The following is a 16,675-nucleotide window of genomic DNA, read 5'->3' on the forward strand; positions in this document are numbered from 1 at the left end:
CCCTTTTGTTTTTGTCACAATGGCTATAGATACTTGCCACACTTGTCAAAACGCTACATTATGCTCGTCCAAACAAAACGCTGTTCTACACCCAAAACAAGTTTAGTTTTGACTCGGTCTGAAATTTATAGCAAGATTTGCAGTGTCGCCAACAGTGACCCATGTGCCTCAAGGCACTTCAGTGCTAACAGTGGGGCAAAAGTACAAAGAGTTACATAGATTGAGAAAAAGAGCATTGATTATTGTATCACACACGTGTAGCTCGTTGCAGAATGGTCCTGTCAACCAGCTTGCCACATTTAAAAATTGAATTCTGAGGACTGCCTCTCGGCTTACGGCCATACTACCCGAAGATCGCCCGATCTCGTCTGATCTCGGAAGCTAAGTTGGGTCAGGCCTGGTTAGTACTTGGTTGGGAGACTGCCTAGGAATACCAGGTGCTGTAGGCTTTTAGCGATGCTACCAGTATAGGGCGCACTTTCTCCCTTTTGTTTTTTTCACAATGGCTAGAGATACTTGCCACACTTGTCAAAACGCTACATTATGCTCGTCCAAACAAACCGCTGGTCTCCACCCAAAACATGTTTGTTTAGTTTTGACTCGGTCTGAAATTTATAGGAAGATTTGCAGTGTCGCCAACAGTGACCCATGTGCCTCAAGGCACTTCAGTGCTAACAGTGGGGCAAAAGTCCAAAGAGTTACATAGGCTGAGAAAAAGAGCAGTGATTATTGTATCACACACGTGTAGCTCATTGCAGAAAGGTCCTGTCAACCAGCTTGCCACATTTAAAATTTGAATTCTGAGGATTGCCTCTCGGCTTACGGCCATACTACCCGAGGATCACCCGATCTCGTCTGATCTCGGAAGCTAAGCTGGGTGTGGCCTGCTTAGTACTTGGATGGGAGACTGCCTAGGAATACCAGGTGCTGTAGGCTTTTAGCGATGCTCCCAGTATAGGGTGCACTTTCTCCCTTTTGTTTTTGTCACAATGGCTATAGATACTTGCCACACTTGTCAAAACGCTACATTATGCTCGTCCAAACAAAACGCTGTTCTACACCCAAAACAAGTTTAGTTTTGACTCGGTCTGAAATTTATAGCAAGATTTGCAGTGTCGCCAACAGTGACCCATGTGCCTCAAGGCACTTCAGTGCTAACAGTGGGGCAAAAGTCCAAAGAGTTACATAGATTGAGAAAAAGAGCAGTGATTATTGTATCACACACGTGTAGCTCATTGCAGAAAGGTCCTGTCAACCAGCTTGCCACATTTAAAAATTGAATTCTGAGGACAGCCTCTCGGCTTACGGCCATACTACCCGAAGATCGCCCGATCTTGTCTGATCTCGGAAGCTAAGCTGGGTCTGGCCTGGTTAGTACTTGGATGGGAGACTGCCTAGGAATACCAGGTGCTGTAGGCATTTAGCGATGCTCCCAGTATAGGGCGCACTTTCTCCCTTTTGTTTTTGTCAAAATGGCTATAGATACTTGCCACACTTGTCAAAACGCTACATTATGCTCGTCCAAACAAACCGCTGGTCTCCACCCAAAACATGTTTGTTTAGTTTTGACTCGGTCTGAAATTTATAGCAAGATTTGCAGTGTCGCCAACAGTGACCCATCTGCCTCAAGGCACTTCAGTGCTAACAGGGGGGCAAAAGTCCAAAGAGTTACATAGGCTGAGAAAAAGAGTAGTGATTATTGTATCACACACGTGTAGCTCATTGCAGAAAGGTCCTGTCAACCAGCTTGCCACATTTAAAAATTGAAGTCTGAGGACTGCGTCTCGGCTTACGGCCATACTACCCGAAGATCGCCAGATCTCGTCTGAGCTCGGATGCTAAGCTGGGTCTGGCCTGGTTAGTACTTGGATGGGAGACTGCCTAGGAATACCAGGTGCTGTAGGCTTTTAGCGATGCTCCCAGTATAGGGCGCACTTTCTCCCTTTTGTTTTTGTCACAATGGCTATAGATACTTGCCACACTTGTCAAAACGCTACGTTTATGCTTGTCCAAACAAAACACTGGTCTCCACCCAAAAAATGTTTAGTTTTGATTCGGTCTGAAATTTATAGCAAGATTTGCAGTGTCGCCAACAGTGACCCATGTGCCTCAAGGCACTTCAGTGCTAACATCGGGGCAAAAGTCCAAAGAGTTACATAGGCTGAGAAAAAGAGCAGTGATTATTGTATCACACACGTGTAGCTCATTGCAGAAAGGTCCTGTCAACCAGCTTGCCACATTTAAAAATTGAATTCAGGGATTGCCTCTCGGCTTACGGCCATACTACCCGAAGATCGCCCGATCTCGTCTGATCTCGGAAGCTAAGCTGGGTCTGGCCTGGTTAGTACTTGGATGGGAGACTGCCTAGGAATACCAGGTGCTGTAGGCTTTTAGCGATGCTCCCAGTATAGGGCGCACTTTCTCCCTTTTGTTTTTGTCACAATGGCTATAGATACTTGCCACACTTGTCAAAACGCTACATTATGCTCGTCCAAACAAAACGCTGTTCTACACCCAAAACAAGTTTAGTTTTGACTCGGTCTGAAATTTATAGCAAGATTTGCAGTGTCGCCAACAGTGACCCATGTGCCTCAAGGCACTTCAGTGCTAACAGTGGGGCAAAAGTCCAAAGAGATACATAGGCTGAGAAAAAGAGTAGTGATTATTGTATCACACACGTGTAGCTCATTGTAGAAAGGTCCTGTCAACCAGCTTGCCACATTTAAAAATTGAAGTCTGAGGACTGCGTCTCGGCTTACGGCCATACTACCCGAATATCGCCCGATCTCGTCTGAGCTCGGAAGCTCAGCTGGGTCTGGTCTGGTTAGTACTTGGATGGGAGACTGCCTAGGAATACCAGGTGCTGTAGGCTTTTAGCGATATTCCCAGTATAGGGCGCACTTTCTCCCTTTTGTTTTTGTCACAATGGCAATAGATACTTTCCACACTTGTCAAAACGCTACGTTTATGCTTGTCCAAACAAAACACTGGTCTCCACCCAAAACATGTTTAGTTTTGACTCGGTCTGAAATTTATAGCAAGATTTGCAGTGTCGCCAACAGTGACCCATGTGCCTCAAGGCACTTCAGTGCTAACAATGGGGCAAAAGTCCAAAGAGTTACATAGGCTGAGAAAAAGAGCAGTGATTATTGTATCACACACGTGTAGCTCATTGCAGAAAGGTCCTGTCAACCAGCTTGCCACATTTAAAAATTGAATTCTGAGGACTGCCTCTCGGCTTACGGCCATACTACCCGAAGATCGCCCGATCTCGTCTGATCTCGGAAGCTAAGCTGGGTCTGGCCTGGTTAGTACTTGGATGGGAGACTGCCTAAGAATACCAGGTGCTGTAGGCTTTTAGCGATGCTCCCAGTATAGGGCACACTTTCTCCCTTTTGTTTTTTTCACAATGGCTATAGATACTTGCCACACTTGTCAAAACGCTACATTATGCTCGTCCAAACAAACCGCTGGTCTCCACCCAAAACATGTTTGTTTAGTTTTGACTCGGTCTGAAATTTATAGCAAGATTTGCAGTGTCGCCAACAGTGACCCATGTGCCTCAAGGCACTTCAGTGCTAACAGTGGGGCAAAAGTCCAAAGAGTTACATAGGCTGAGAAAAAGAGCAGTGATTATTGTATCACACACGTGTACCTCATTGCAGAAAGGTCCTGTCAACCAGCTTGCCACATTTAAAAATTGAATTCTGAGGACTGCGTCTCGGCTTACGGCCATACTACCCGAAGATCGCCCGATCTCGTCTGAGCTCGGAAGCTAAGCTGGGTCGGTCCTGGTTAGTACTTGGATGGGAGACTGCCTAGGAATACCAGGTGCTGTAGGCTTTTAGCGATGCTCCCAGTATAGGGCGCACTTTCTCCCTTTTGTTTTTGTCACAATGGCTATAGATACTTGCCACACTTGTCAAAACGCTACGTTTATGCTCGTCCAAACAAAACACTGGTCTCCACCCAAAACATGTTTAGTTTTGACTCGGTCTGAAATTTATAGCAAGATATGCAGTGTCGCCAAAAGTCACCCATGTGCCTCAAGGCACTTCAGTGCTAACAGTGGGCCAAGAGTCCAAAGAGTTACATAGGCTGAGAAAAAGAGCAGTGATTATTGTATCACACACGTGTAGCTCATTGCAGAAAGGTCCTGTCAACCAGCTTGCCACATTTAAAAATTGAATTCTGAGGACTGCGTCTCGGCTTACGGCCATACTACCTGAAGATCGCCCGATCTCGTCTGATCTCGGAAGCTAAGCTGGGTGTGGCCTGGTTAGTACTTGGTTGGGAGACTGCCTAGGAATACCAAGTGCCGTAGGCTTTTAGCGATGCTCCCAGTATAGGGCGCACTTTCTCCCTTTTGTTTTTCTCACAATGGCTATAGATACTTGCCACACTTGTCAAAACGCTACATTATGCTCGTCCAAACAAAACGCTGGTCTCCACCCAAAACATGTTTAGTTTTGACTCGGTCTGAAATTTATAGCAAGATTTGCAGTGTCGCCAACAGTGACCCATGTGCCTCAAGGCACTTCAGTGCTAACAGTGGGGCAAAAGTCCAAAGAGTTACATAGGCTGAGAAAAAGAGCAGTAATTATTGTATCACACAAGTGTAGCTCATTGCAGAATTGTCCTGTCAACCAGCTTGCCACATTTAAAAATTGAATTCTGAGGATTGCCTCTCGGCTTACGGCCATACTACCCGAAGATTACCCGATCTCGTCTGATCTCGGAAGCTAAGCTGGGTCTGGCCTGGTTAGTACTTGGATGGGAGACTGCCTAGGAACACCAGGTGCTGTAGGCTTTTAGCGATGCTCCCAGTATAGGGCGCACTTTCTCCCTTTTGTTTTTGTCACAATGGCTATAGATACTTGCCACACTTGTCAAAACGCTACATTATGCTCGTCCAAACAAAACGCTGTTCTACACCCAAAACAAGTTTAGTTTTGACTCGGTCTGAAATTTATAGCAAGATTTGCAGTGTCGCCAACAGTGACCCATGTGCCTCAAGGCACTTCAGTGCTAACAGTGGGGCAAAAGTACAAAGAGTTACATAGATTGAGAAAAAGAGCATTGATTATTGTATCACACACGTGTAGCTCGTTGCAGAATGGTCCTGTCAACCAGCTTGCCACATTTAAAAATTGAATTCTGAGGACTGCCTCTCGGCTTACGGCCATACTACCCGAAGATCGCCCGATCTCGTCTGATCTCGGAAGCTAAGTTGGGTCAGGCCTGGTTAGTACTTGGTTGGGAGACTGCCTAGGAATACCAGGTGCTGTAGGCTTTTAGCGATGCTACCAGTATAGGGCGCACTTTCTCCCTTTTGTTTTTTTCACAATGGCTAGAGATACTTGCCACACTTGTCAAAACGCTACATTATGCTCGTCCAAACAAACCGCTGGTCTCCACCCAAAACATGTTTGTTTAGTTTTGACTCGGTCTGAAATTTATAGGAAGATTTGCAGTGTCGCCAACAGTGACCCATGTGCCTCAAGGCACTTCAGTGCTAACAGTGGGGCAAAAGTCCAAAGAGTTACATAGGCTGAGAAAAAGAGCAGTGATTATTGTATCACACACGTGTAGCTCATTGCAGAAAGGTCCTGTCAACCAGCTTGCCACATTTAAAATTTGAATTCTGAGGATTGCCTCTCGGCTTACGGCCATACTACCCGAGGATCACCCGATCTCGTCTGATCTCGGAAGCTAAGCTGGGTGTGGCCTGCTTAGTACTTGGATGGGAGACTGCCTAGGAATACCAGGTGCTGTAGGCTTTTAGCGATGCTCCCAGTATAGGGTGCACTTTCTCCCTTTTGTTTTTGTCACAATGGCTATAGATACTTGCCACACTTGTCAAAACGCTACATTATGCTCGTCCAAACAAAACGCTGTTCTACACCCAAAACAAGTTTAGTTTTGACTCGGTCTGAAATTTATAGCAAGATTTGCAGTGTCGCCAACAGTGACCCATGTGCCTCAAGGCACTTCAGTGCTAACAGTGGGGCAAAAGTCCAAAGAGTTACATAGATTGAGAAAAAGAGCAGTGATTATTGTATCACACACGTGTAGCTCATTGCAGAAAGGTCCTGTCAACCAGCTTGCCACATTTAAAAATTGAATTCTGAGGACAGCCTCTCGGCTTACGGCCATACTACCCGAAGATCGCCCGATCTTGTCTGATCTCGGAAGCTAAGCTGGGTCTGGCCTGGTTAGTACTTGGATGGGAGACTGCCTAGGAATACCAGGTGCTGTAGGCATTTAGCGATGCTCCCAGTATAGGGCGCACTTTCTCCCTTTTGTTTTTGTCAAAATGGCTATAGATACTTGCCACACTTGTCAAAACGCTACATTATGCTCGTCCAAACAAACCGCTGGTCTCCACCCAAAACATGTTTGTTTAGTTTTGACTCGGTCTGAAATTTATAGCAAGATTTGCAGTGTCGCCAACAGTGACCCATCTGCCTCAAGGCACTTCAGTGCTAACAGGGGGGCAAAAGTCCAAAGAGTTACATAGGCTGAGAAAAAGAGCAGTGATTATTGTATCACACACGTGTAGCTAATTGCACAAAGGTCCTGTCAACCAGCTTGCCACATTTAAAAATTGAATTCTGAGGACTGCCTCTCGGCTTACGGCCATACTACCCGAAGATCGCCCGATCTCGTCTGATCTCGGAAGCTAAGCTGGGTCTGGCCTGGTTAGTACTTGGATGGGAGACTGCCTAGGAATACCAGGTGCTGTAAGCTTTTAGCGATGCTCCCAGTATAGGGCGCACTTTCTCCCTTTTGTTTTTGTCACAATGGCTATAGATACTTGCCACACTTGTCAAAACGCTACATTATGCTCGTCCAAACAAAACGCTGGTCTCCACCCAAAACATGTTTAGTTTTGACTCGGTCTGAAATTTATAGCAAGATTTGCAGTGTCGCCAACAGTGACCCATGTGCCTCAAGGTTCTTCAGTGCTAACAGTGGGGCAAAAGTCCAAAGAGTTACATAGGCTGAGAAAAAGAGTAGTGATTATTGTATCACACACGTGTAGCTCATTGCAGAAAGGTCCTGTCAACCAGCTTGCCACATTTAAAAATTGAAGTCTGAGGACTGCGTCTCGGCTTACGGCCATACTACCCGAAGATCGCCAGATCTCGTCTGAGCTCGGATGCTAAGCTGGGTCTGGCCTGGTTAGTACTTGGATGGGAGACTGCCTAGGAATACCAGGTGCTGTAGGCTTTTAGCGATGCTCCCAGTATAGGGCGCACTTTCTCCCTTTTGTTTTTGTCACAATGGCTAGAGATACTTGCCACACTTGTCAAAACGCTACATTATGCTCGTCCAAACAAACCGCTGGTCTCCACCCAAAACATGTTTGTTTAGTTTTGACTCGGTCTGAAATTTATAGCAAGATTTGCAGTGTCGCCAACAGTGACCCATGTGCCTCAAGGCACGTCAGTGCTAACAGTGGGGCAAAAGTCCAAAGAGTTACATAGGCTGAGAAAAAGAGCAGTGATTATTGTATCACACACGTGTAGCTCATTGCAGAAAGGTCCTGTCAACCAGCTTGCCACATTTAAAAATTGAATTCTGAGGACTGCCTCTCGGCTTACGGCCATACTACCCGAAGATCGCCCGATCTCGTCTGATCTCGGAAGCTAAGCTGGGTCTGGCCTGGTTAGTACTTGGATGGGAGACTGCCTAGGAATACCAGGTGCTGTAGGCTTTTAGCGATGCTCCTAGTATAGGGCGCACTTTCTCCCTTTTGTTTTTGTCACAATGGCTATAGATACTTGCCACACTTGTCAAAACGCTACATTATGCTCGTCCAAACAAAACGCTGGTCTCCACCCAAAACATGTTTAGTTTTGACTCGGTCTGAAATTTATAGCAAGATTTGCAGTGTCGCCAACAGTGACCCATGTGCCTCAAGGCACTTCAGTGCTAACAGTGGGGCAAAAGTCCAAAGAGTTACATAGGCTGAGAAAAAGAGTAGTGATTATTGTATCACACACGTGTAGCTTATTGCAGAAAGGTCCTGTCAACCAGCTTCCCACATTTAAAAATTGAAGTCTGAGGACTGCGTCTCGGCTTACGGCCATACTACCCGAAGATTGCCCGATCTCATCTGAGCTCGGAAGCTAAGCTGGGTCTGGCCTGGTTAGTACTTGGATGGGAGACTGCCTAGGAACACCAGGTGCTGCAGGCTTTTAGCGATGCTCCCAGTATAGGACGCACTTTCTCCCTTTTGTTTTTGTCACAATGGCTATAGATACTTGCCACACTTGTCAAAACGCTACATTTATGCTCGTCCAAACAAAACACTGGTCTCCACCCAAAACATGTTTAGTTTTGACTCGGTCTGAAATTTATAGCAAGATTTGCAGTGTCGCCAACAGTCACCCATGTGCCTCAAGGCACTTCAGTGCTAACAGTGGGCCAAGAGTCCAAAGAGTTACATAGATTGAGAAAAAGAGCAGTGATTATTGTATCACACACGTGTAGCTCATTGCAGAAAGGTCCTGTCAACCAGCTTGCCACATTTAAAAATTGAATTCTGAGAACTGCGTCTCGGCTTACGGCCATACTACCCGAAGATCGCCCGATCTCGTCTGATCTCGGAAGCTAAGCTGGGTCTGGCCTGGTTAGTACTTGGTTGGGAGACTGCTTAGGAATACCAAGTGCTGTAGGCTTTTAGCGATGCTCCCAGTATAGGGCGCACTTTCTCCCTTTTGTTTTTGTCACAATGGCCAGAGATACTTGCCACACTTGTCAAAACGCTACATTATGCTCGTCCAAACAAACCGCTGGTCTCCACCCAAAACATGTTTGTTTAGTTTTGACTCGGTCTGAAATTTATAGCAAGATTTGCAGTGTCGCCAACAGTGACCCATGTGCCTCAAGGCACTTCAGTGCTAACAGTGGGGCAAAAGTCCAAAGAGATACATAGGCTGAGAAAAAGAGTAGTGATTATTGTATCACACACGTGTAGCTCATTGTAGAAAGGTCCTGTCAACCAGCTTGCCACATTTAAAAATTGAAGTCTGAGGACTGCGTCTCGGCTTACGGCCATACTACCCGAATATCGCCCGATCTCGTCTGAGCTCGGAAGCTCAGCTGGGTCTGGTCTGGTTAGTACTTGGATGGGAGACTGCCTAGGAATACCAGGTGCTGTAGGCTTTTAGCGATATTCCCAGTATAGGGCGCACTTTCTCCCTTTTGTTTTTGTCACAATGGCAATAGATACTTTCCACACTTGTCAAAACGCTACGTTTATGCTTGTCCAAACAAAACACTGGTCTCCACCCAAAACATGTTTAGTTTTGACTCGGTCTGAAATTTATAGCAAGATTTGCAGTGTCGCCAACAGTGACCCATGTGCCTCAAGGCACTTCAGTGCTAACAATGGGGCAAAAGTCCAAAGAGTTACATAGGCTGAGAAAAAGAGCAGTGATTATTGTATCACACACGTGTAGCTCATTGCAGAAAGGTCCTGTCAACCAGCTTGCCACATTTAAAAATTGAATTCTGAGGACTGCCTCTCGGCTTACGGCCATACTACCCGAAGATCGCCCGATCTCGTCTGATCTCGGAAGCTAAGCTGGGTCTGGCCTGGTTAGTACTTGGATGGGAGACTGCCTAAGAATACCAGGTGCTGTAGGCTTTTAGCGATGCTCCCAGTATAGGGCACACTTTCTCCCTTTTGTTTTTTTCACAATGGCTATAGATACTTGCCACACTTGTCAAAACGCTACATTATGCTCGTCCAAACAAACCGCTGGTCTCCACCCAAAACATGTTTGTTTAGTTTTGACTCGGTCTGAAATTTATAGCAAGATTTGCAGTGTCGCCAACAGTGACCCATGTGCCTCAAGGCACTTCAGTGCTAACAGTGGGGCAAAAGTCCAAAGAGTTACATAGGCTGAGAAAAAGAGCAGTGATTATTGTATCACACACGTGTACCTCATTGCAGAAAGGTCCTGTCAACCAGCTTGCCACATTTAAAAATTGAATTCTGAGGACTGCGTCTCGGCTTACGGCCATACTACCCGAAGATCGCCCGATCTCGTCTGAGCTCGGAAGCTAAGCTGGGTCGGTCCTGGTTAGTACTTGGATGGGAGACTGCCTAGGAATACCAGGTGCTGTAGGCTTTTAGCGATGCTCCCAGTATAGGGCGCACTTTCTCCCTTTTGTTTTTGTCACAATGGCTATAGATACTTGCCACACTTGTCAAAACGCTACGTTTATGCTCGTCCAAACAAAACACTGGTCTCCACCCAAAACATGTTTAGTTTTGACTCGGTCTGAAATTTATAGCAAGATATGCAGTGTCGCCAAAAGTCACCCATGTGCCTCAAGGCACTTCAGTGCTAACAGTGGGCCAAGAGTCCAAAGAGTTACATAGGCTGAGAAAAAGAGCAGTGATTATTGTATCACACACGTGTAGCTCATTGCAGAAAGGTCCTGTCAACCAGCTTGCCACATTTAAAAATTGAATTCTGAGGACTGCGTCTCGGCTTACGGCCATACTACCTGAAGATCGCCCGATCTCGTCTGATCTCGGAAGCTAAGCTGGGTGTGGCCTGGTTAGTACTTGGTTGGGAGACTGCCTAGGAATACCAAGTGCCGTAGGCTTTTAGCGATGCTCCCAGTATAGGGCGCACTTTCTCCCTTTTGTTTTTCTCACAATGGCTATAGATACTTGCCACACTTGTCAAAACGCTACATTATGCTCGTCCAAACAAAACGCTGGTCTCCACCCAAAACATGTTTAGTTTTGACTCGGTCTGAAATTTATAGCAAGATTTGCAGTGTCGCCAACAGTGACCCATGTGCCTCAAGGCACTTCAGTGCTAACAGTGGGGCAAAAGTCCAAAGAGTTACATAGGCTGAGAAAAAGAGCAGTAATTATTGTATCACACAAGTGTAGCTCATTGCAGAATTGTCCTGTCAACCAGCTTGCCACATTTAAAAATTGAATTCTGAGGATTGCCTCTCGGCTTACGGCCATACTACCCGAAGATTACCCGATCTCGTCTGATCTCGGAAGCTAAGCTGGGTCTGGCCTGGTTAGTACTTGGATGGGAGACTGCCTAGGAACACCAGGTGCTGTAGGCTTTTAGCGATGCTCCCAGTATAGGGCGCACTTTCTCCCTTTTGTTTTTGTCACAATGGCTATAGATACTTGCCACACTTGTCAAAACGCTACATTATGCTCGTCCAAACAAAACGCTGTTCTACACCCAAAACAAGTTTAGTTTTGACTCGGTCTGAAATTTATAGCAAGATTTGCAGTGTCGCCAACAGTGACCCATGTGCCTCAAGGCACTTCAGTGCTAACAGTGGGGCAAAAGTACAAAGAGTTACATAGATTGAGAAAAAGAGCAGTGATTATTGTATCACACACGTGTAGCTCGTTGCAGAATGGTCCTGTCAACCAGCTTGCCACATTTAAAAATTGAATTCTGAGGACTGCCTCTCGGCTTACGGCCATACTACCCGAAGATCGCCCGATCTCGTCTGATCTCGGAAGCTAAGTTGGGTCAGGCCTGGTTAGTACTTGGTTGGGAGACTGCCTAGGAATACCAGGTGCTGTAGGCTTTTAGCGATGCTACCAGTATAGGGCGCACTTTTTCCCTTTTGTTTTTTTCACAATGGCTAGAGATACTTGCCACACTTGTCAAAACGCTACATTATGCTCGTCCAAACAAACCGCTGGTCTCCACCCAAAACATGTTTGTTTAGTTTTGACTCGGTCTGAAATTTATAGCAAGATTTGCAGTGTCGCCAACAGTGACCCATGTGCCTCAAGGCACTTCAGTGCTAACAGTGGGGCAAAAGTCCAAAGAGTTACATAGGCTGAGAAAAAGAGCAGTGATTATTGTATCACACACGTGTAGCTCATTGCAGAAAGGTCCTGTCAACCAGCTTGCCACATTTAAAATTTGAATTCTGAGGATTGCCTCTCGGCTTACGGCCATACTACCCGAGGATCACCCGATCTCGTCTGATCTCGGAAGCTAAGCTGGGTGTGGCCTGCTTAGTACTTGGATGGGAGACTGCCTAGGAATACCAGGTGCTGTAGGCTTTTAGCGATGCTCCCAGTATAGGGTGCACTTTCTCCCTTTTGTTTTTGTCACAATGGCTATAGATACTTGCCACACTTGTCAAAACGCTACATTATGCTCGTCCAAACAAAACGCTGTTCTACACCCAAAACAAGTTTAGTTTTGACTCGGTCTGAAATTTATAGCAAGATTTGCAGTGTCGCCAACAGTGACCCATGTGCCTCAAGGCACTTCAGTGCTAACAATGGGGCAAAAGTCCAAAGAGTTACATAGGCTGAGAAAAAGAGCAGTGATTATTGTATCACACACGTGTAGCTCATTGCAGAAAGGTCCTGTCAACCAGCTTGCCACATTTAAAAATTGAATTCTGAGGACTGCCTCTCGGCTTACGGCCATACTACCCGAAGATCGCCCGATCTCGTCTGATCTCGGAAGCTAAGCTGGGTCTGGCCTGGTTAGTACTTGGATGGGAGACTGCCTAAGAATACCAGGTGCTGTAGGCTTTTAGCGATGCTCCCAGTATAGGGCACACTTTCTCCCTTTTGTTTTTTTCACAATGGCTATAGATACTTGCCACACTTGTCAAAACGCTACATTATGCTCGTCCAAACAAACCGCTGGTCTCCACCCAAAACATGTTTGTTTAGTTTTGACTCGGTCTGAAATTTATAGCAAGATTTGCAGTGTCGCCAACAGTGACCCATGTGCCTCAAGGCACTTCAGTGCTAACAGTGGGGCAAAAGTCCAAAGAGTTACATAGGCTGAGAAAAAGAGCAGTGATTATTGTATCACACACGTGTACCTCATTGCAGAAAGGTCCTGTCAACCAGCTTGCCACATTTAAAAATTGAATTCTGAGGACTGCGTCTCGGCTTACGGCCATACTACCCGAAGATCGCCCGATCTCGTCTGAGCTCGGAAGCTAAGCTGGGTCGGTCCTGGTTAGTACTTGGATGGGAGACTGCCTAGGAATACCAGGTGCTGTAGGCTTTTAGCGATGCTCCCAGTATAGGGCGCACTTTCTCCCTTTTGTTTTTGTCACAATGGCTATAGATACTTGCCACACTTGTCAAAACGCTACGTTTATGCTCGTCCAAACAAAACACTGGTCTCCACCCAAAACATGTTTAGTTTTGACTCGGTCTGAAATTTATAGCAAGATATGCAGTGTCGCCAAAAGTCACCCATGTGCCTCAAGGCACTTCAGTGCTAACAGTGGGCCAAGAGTCCAAAGAGTTACATAGGCTGAGAAAAAGAGCAGTGATTATTGTATCACACACGTGTAGCTCATTGCAGAAAGGTCCTGTCAACCAGCTTGCCACATTTAAAAATTGAATTCTGAGGACTGCGTCTCGGCTTACGGCCATACTACCTGAAGATCGCCCGATCTCGTCTGATCTCGGAAGCTAAGCTGGGTGTGGCCTGGTTAGTACTTGGTTGGGAGACTGCCTAGGAATACCAAGTGCCGTAGGCTTTTAGCGATGCTCCCAGTATAGGGCGCACTTTCTCCCTTTTGTTTTTCTCACAATGGCTATAGATACTTGCCACACTTGTCAAAACGCTACATTATGCTCGTCCAAACAAAACGCTGGTCTCCACCCAAAACATGTTTAGTTTTGACTCGGTCTGAAATTTATAGCAAGATTTGCAGTGTCGCCAACAGTGACCCATGTGCCTCAAGGCACTTCAGTGCTAACAGTGGGGCAAAAGTCCAAAGAGTTACATAGGCTGAGAAAAAGAGCAGTAATTATTGTATCACACAAGTGTAGCTCATTGCAGAATTGTCCTGTCAACCAGCTTGCCACATTTAAAAATTGAATTCTGAGGATTGCCTCTCGGCTTACGGCCATACTACCCGAAGATTACCCGATCTCGTCTGATCTCGGAAGCTAAGCTGGGTCTGGCCTGGTTAGTACTTGGATGGGAGACTGCCTAGGAACACCAGGTGCTGTAGGCTTTTAGCGATGCTCCCAGTATAGGGCGCACTTTCTCCCGTTTGTTTTTGTAACAATGGCTATAGATACTTGCCACACTTGTCAAAACGCTACATTATGCTCGTCCAAACAAAACGCTGTTCTACACCCAAAACAAGTTTAGTTTTGACTCGGTCTGAAATTTATAGCAAGATTTGCAGTGTCGCCAACAGTGACCCATGTGCCTCAAGGCACTTCAGTGCTAACAGTGGGGCAAAAGTACAAAGAGTTACATAGATTGAGAAAAAGAGCAGTGATTATTGTATCACACACGTGTAGCTCGTTGCAGAATGGTCCTGTCAACCAGCTTGCCACATTTAAAAATTGAATTCTGAGGACTGCCTCTCGGCTTACGGCCATACTACCCGAAGATCGCCCGATATCGTCTGATCTCGGAAGCTAAGTTGGGTCAGGCCTGGTTAGTACTTGGTTGGGAGACTGCCTAGGAATACCAGGTGCTGTAGGCTTTTAGCGATGCTACCAGTATAGGGCGCACTTTCTCCCTTTTGTTTTTTTCACAATGGCTAGAGATACTTGCCACACTTGTCAAAACGCTACATTATGCTCGTCCAAACAAACCGCTGGTCTCCACCCAAAACATGTTTGTTTAGTTTTGACTCGGTCTGAAATTTATAGCAAGATTTGCAGTGTCGCCAACAGTGACCCATGTGCCTCAAGGCACTTCAGTGCTAACAGTGGGGCAAAAGTCCAAAGAGTTACATAGGCTGAGAAAAAGAGCAGTGATTATTGTATCACACACGTGTAGCTCATTGCAGAAAGGTCCTGTCAACCAGCTTGCCACATTTAAAATTTGAATTCTGAGGATTGCCTCTCGGCTTACGGCCATACTACCCGAGGATCACCCGATCTCGTCTGATCTCGGAAGCTAAGCTGGGTGTGGCCTGCTTAGTACTTGGATGGGAGACTGCCTAGGAATACCAGGTGCTGTAGGCTTTTAGCGATGCTCCCAGTATAGGGTGCACTTTCTCCCTTTTGTTTTTGTCACAATGGCTATAGATACTTGCCACACTTGTCAAAACGCTACATTATGCTCGTCCAAACAAAACGCTGTTCTACACCCAAAACAAGTTTAGTTTTGACTCGGTCTGAAATTTATAGCAAGATTTGCAGTGTCGCCAACAGTGACCCATGTGCCTCAAGGCACTTCAGTGCTAACAGTGGGGCAAAAGTCCAAAGAGTTACATAGATTGAGAAAAAGAGCAGTGATTATTGTATCACACACGTGTAGCTCATTGTAGAAAGGTCCTGTCAACCAGCTTGCCACATTTAAAAATTGAATTCTGAGGACTGCCTCTCGGCTTACGGCCATACTACCCGAAGATCGCCCGATCTTGTCTGATCTCGGAAGCTAAGCTGGGTCTGGCCTGGTTAGTACTTGGATGGGAGACTGCCTAGGAATACCAGGTGCTGTACGCTTTTAGCGATGCTCCCAGTATAGGGCGCACTTTCTCCCTTTTGTTTTTGTCACAATGGCTATAGATACTTGCCACACTTGTCAAAACGCTACATTATGCTCGTCCAAACAAACCGCTGGTCTCCACCCAAAACATGTTTGTTTAGTTTTGACTCGGTCTGAAATTTATAGCAAGATTTGCAGTGTCGCCAACAGTGACCCATGTGCCTCAAGGCACTTCAGTGCTAACAGTGGGGCAAAAGTCCAAAGAGTTACATAGGCTGAGAAAAAGAGCAGTGATTATTGTATCACACACGTGTAGCTCATTGCAGAAAGGTCCTGTCAACCAGCTTGCCACATTTAAAAATTGAATTCTGAGGACTGCGTCTCGGCTTACGGCCATACTACCCGAAGATCGCCCGATCTCGTCTGAGCTCGGAAGCTAAGCTGGGTCTGGCCTGGTTAGTACTTGGATGGGAGACTGCCTAGGAATACCAGGTGCTGTAGGCTTTTAGCGATGCTCCCAGTATAGGGCGCACTTTCTCCCTTTTGTTTTTGTCACAATGGCTATAGATACTTGCCACATTGTCAAAACGCTACGTTTATGCTCGTCCAAACAAAACACTGGTCTCCACCCAAAACATGTTTAGTTTTGACTCGGTCTGAAATTTATAGCAAGATATGCAGTGTCGCCAAAAGTCACCCATGTGCCTCAAGGCACTTCAGTGCTAACAGTGGGCCAAGAGTCCAAAGAGTTACATAGGCTGAGAAAAAGAGCAGTGATTATTGTATCACACACGTGTAGCTCATTGCAGAAAGGTCCTGTCAACCAGCTTGCCACATTTAAAAATTGAATTCTGAAGACTGCGTCTCGGCTTACGGCCATACTACCTGAAGATCGCCCGATCTCGTCTGATCTCGGAAGCTAAGCTGGGTGTGGCCTGGTTAGTACTTGGTTGGGAGACTGCCTAGGAATACCAAGTGCCGTAGGCTTTTAGCGATGCTCCCAGTATAGGGCGCACTTTCTCCCTTTTGTTTTTCTCACAATGGCTATAGATACTTGCCACACTTGTCAAAACGCTACATTATGCTCGTCCAAACAAAACGCTGGTCTCCACCCAAAACATGTTTAGTTTTGACTCGGTCTGAAATTTATAGCAAGATTTGCAGTGTCGCCAACAGTGACCCATGTGCCTCAAGGCACTTCAGTGCTAACAGTGGGGCAA

General features: G+C 46.1%; 4 non-coding genes and 30 pseudogenes across 4 annotated transcripts; all 34 read left to right on the forward strand.

Annotated features, from left to right (window-relative positions):
- Positions 1-330: 330 nt before the first annotated feature.
- Positions 331-449, forward strand: LOC133567465 (5S ribosomal RNA). The gene has a single exon (XR_009809448.1). It is a non-coding gene; the product is annotated as a 5S ribosomal RNA (ribosomal RNA).
- A 368-nt stretch (positions 450-817) lies between these two features.
- LOC133565726 (5S ribosomal RNA) lies at positions 818-936 on the forward strand (annotated as a pseudogene).
- A 364-nt stretch (positions 937-1,300) lies between these two features.
- On the forward strand, positions 1,301-1,419 carry LOC133566161 (5S ribosomal RNA; annotated as a pseudogene).
- Positions 1,420-1,787: 368 nt separating this feature from the next.
- LOC133567095 (5S ribosomal RNA) lies at positions 1,788-1,906 on the forward strand (annotated as a pseudogene).
- Positions 1,907-2,270: 364 nt separating this feature from the next.
- LOC133566524 (5S ribosomal RNA) lies at positions 2,271-2,389 on the forward strand (annotated as a pseudogene).
- Positions 2,390-2,753: 364 nt separating this feature from the next.
- Positions 2,754-2,872, forward strand: LOC133567043 (5S ribosomal RNA; annotated as a pseudogene).
- A 365-nt stretch (positions 2,873-3,237) lies between these two features.
- On the forward strand, positions 3,238-3,356 carry LOC133565020 (5S ribosomal RNA; annotated as a pseudogene).
- Positions 3,357-3,724: 368 nt separating this feature from the next.
- Positions 3,725-3,843, forward strand: LOC133565799 (5S ribosomal RNA; annotated as a pseudogene).
- A 365-nt stretch (positions 3,844-4,208) lies between these two features.
- Positions 4,209-4,327, forward strand: LOC133566815 (5S ribosomal RNA; annotated as a pseudogene).
- Positions 4,328-4,691: 364 nt separating this feature from the next.
- Positions 4,692-4,810, forward strand: LOC133565088 (5S ribosomal RNA; annotated as a pseudogene).
- Positions 4,811-5,174: 364 nt separating this feature from the next.
- LOC133567618 (5S ribosomal RNA) lies at positions 5,175-5,293 on the forward strand. The gene has a single exon (XR_009809462.1). It is a non-coding gene; the product is annotated as a 5S ribosomal RNA (ribosomal RNA).
- A 368-nt stretch (positions 5,294-5,661) lies between these two features.
- Positions 5,662-5,780, forward strand: LOC133565727 (5S ribosomal RNA; annotated as a pseudogene).
- A 364-nt stretch (positions 5,781-6,144) lies between these two features.
- On the forward strand, positions 6,145-6,263 carry LOC133566162 (5S ribosomal RNA; annotated as a pseudogene).
- A 368-nt stretch (positions 6,264-6,631) lies between these two features.
- On the forward strand, positions 6,632-6,750 carry LOC133565073 (5S ribosomal RNA). The gene has a single exon (XR_009809416.1). It is a non-coding gene; the product is annotated as a 5S ribosomal RNA (ribosomal RNA).
- A 364-nt stretch (positions 6,751-7,114) lies between these two features.
- On the forward strand, positions 7,115-7,233 carry LOC133567097 (5S ribosomal RNA; annotated as a pseudogene).
- A 368-nt stretch (positions 7,234-7,601) lies between these two features.
- On the forward strand, positions 7,602-7,720 carry LOC133566536 (5S ribosomal RNA; annotated as a pseudogene).
- Positions 7,721-8,084: 364 nt separating this feature from the next.
- Positions 8,085-8,203, forward strand: LOC133566688 (5S ribosomal RNA; annotated as a pseudogene).
- Positions 8,204-8,568: 365 nt separating this feature from the next.
- LOC133566640 (5S ribosomal RNA) lies at positions 8,569-8,687 on the forward strand (annotated as a pseudogene).
- A 368-nt stretch (positions 8,688-9,055) lies between these two features.
- On the forward strand, positions 9,056-9,174 carry LOC133567044 (5S ribosomal RNA; annotated as a pseudogene).
- A 365-nt stretch (positions 9,175-9,539) lies between these two features.
- Positions 9,540-9,658, forward strand: LOC133565021 (5S ribosomal RNA; annotated as a pseudogene).
- Positions 9,659-10,026: 368 nt separating this feature from the next.
- On the forward strand, positions 10,027-10,145 carry LOC133565801 (5S ribosomal RNA; annotated as a pseudogene).
- A 365-nt stretch (positions 10,146-10,510) lies between these two features.
- On the forward strand, positions 10,511-10,629 carry LOC133566816 (5S ribosomal RNA; annotated as a pseudogene).
- Positions 10,630-10,993: 364 nt separating this feature from the next.
- LOC133565089 (5S ribosomal RNA) lies at positions 10,994-11,112 on the forward strand (annotated as a pseudogene).
- A 364-nt stretch (positions 11,113-11,476) lies between these two features.
- LOC133567740 (5S ribosomal RNA) lies at positions 11,477-11,595 on the forward strand. Its single transcript, XR_009809473.1, has one exon. It is a non-coding gene; the product is annotated as a 5S ribosomal RNA (ribosomal RNA).
- A 368-nt stretch (positions 11,596-11,963) lies between these two features.
- On the forward strand, positions 11,964-12,082 carry LOC133565728 (5S ribosomal RNA; annotated as a pseudogene).
- Positions 12,083-12,446: 364 nt separating this feature from the next.
- LOC133565023 (5S ribosomal RNA) lies at positions 12,447-12,565 on the forward strand (annotated as a pseudogene).
- Positions 12,566-12,933: 368 nt separating this feature from the next.
- LOC133565802 (5S ribosomal RNA) lies at positions 12,934-13,052 on the forward strand (annotated as a pseudogene).
- A 365-nt stretch (positions 13,053-13,417) lies between these two features.
- LOC133566817 (5S ribosomal RNA) lies at positions 13,418-13,536 on the forward strand (annotated as a pseudogene).
- A 364-nt stretch (positions 13,537-13,900) lies between these two features.
- Positions 13,901-14,019, forward strand: LOC133565090 (5S ribosomal RNA; annotated as a pseudogene).
- Positions 14,020-14,383: 364 nt separating this feature from the next.
- Positions 14,384-14,502, forward strand: LOC133565603 (5S ribosomal RNA; annotated as a pseudogene).
- Positions 14,503-14,870: 368 nt separating this feature from the next.
- LOC133565729 (5S ribosomal RNA) lies at positions 14,871-14,989 on the forward strand (annotated as a pseudogene).
- A 364-nt stretch (positions 14,990-15,353) lies between these two features.
- Positions 15,354-15,472, forward strand: LOC133566402 (5S ribosomal RNA; annotated as a pseudogene).
- A 368-nt stretch (positions 15,473-15,840) lies between these two features.
- Positions 15,841-15,959, forward strand: LOC133565337 (5S ribosomal RNA; annotated as a pseudogene).
- A 364-nt stretch (positions 15,960-16,323) lies between these two features.
- Positions 16,324-16,442, forward strand: LOC133566818 (5S ribosomal RNA; annotated as a pseudogene).
- Positions 16,443-16,675: the final 233 nt, after the last annotated feature.

This window comes from Nerophis ophidion, linkage group LG13 (genome assembly GCF_033978795.1).
Source record: "Nerophis ophidion isolate RoL-2023_Sa linkage group LG13, RoL_Noph_v1.0, whole genome shotgun sequence".
NCBI classification, from domain to species: Eukaryota; Metazoa; Chordata; class Actinopteri; order Syngnathiformes; family Syngnathidae; genus Nerophis; species Nerophis ophidion.